Below are 789 nucleotides of genomic sequence, written 5' to 3'. Positions count from 1 at the left end.
ATGTTGTCCACATCCCTCTTGAAGTGGGGTGCCCAGAACTGGACACAGTATTCCAGCTGTGGCCTGACCAGTGTCACGTAGAGGGGGAGGATCACCTCCTTGGCCCTACTCGAGATGCACCTGTGGATGCACGATAAAATCCTTTATCTCCACGGAGCCCTTGAGTCAAGAGGCAGTAAAACACCACAGACTCAGTGGGACACATTTTTTTGATTAGTATGTAGAAACTTCCAAAAGACATCAAGAATCTCAAGTTCAGAGCCTTAAGGACTCCCAAGAAAAACTAAAATCTCAGATAAAGGAATTAAAACAGAAAAAAGCACCAATAGGGGATCGCCCATCAACAGCACCAGCACAACTTTATTCACAATTGACTGAGAATGAATCTGTAGAAGACATAATTGATTTTTTCAGTATGCCACCCCCATACCTGTCCCAGGCACAAACTGAACCCAAGGAAGTTCAAAGTAACCACATAGATTCTTCCTGCAGAATCAGCCCACCCCATCAGGAAACCATCACTCAACAACCATCACCTGTCCCCGGGGCATGCCCGTGGCCACCGGAGACATGGCATCTGTCTCCTGAAGCCTCAACCTCCTCTTATTTAAGGTCCAGCACCCAATATGGTCCAGTCCCACCTTAAAAATTGAAAAAGACTCGTCTTATGCCTTTACACCAACTCCCAGGGCAGGGTCCAAATGGGGAAACTACAGTCACAGTCCATGCCCCCTGGACTCCAGGAGATCTCCTAAACCTTGTTAAGCAATTCCCCAATATCAGGGAAGA

This window comes from Alligator sinensis, unplaced genomic scaffold (genome assembly GCF_000455745.1).
Source record: "Alligator sinensis unplaced genomic scaffold, ASM45574v1 scaffold87_1, whole genome shotgun sequence".
NCBI lineage: Eukaryota > Metazoa > Chordata > Crocodylia > Alligatoridae > Alligator > Alligator sinensis.
The sequence above is the reverse complement of the archived record's forward strand: the minus strand, read 5'-3'. Positions refer to the sequence as shown.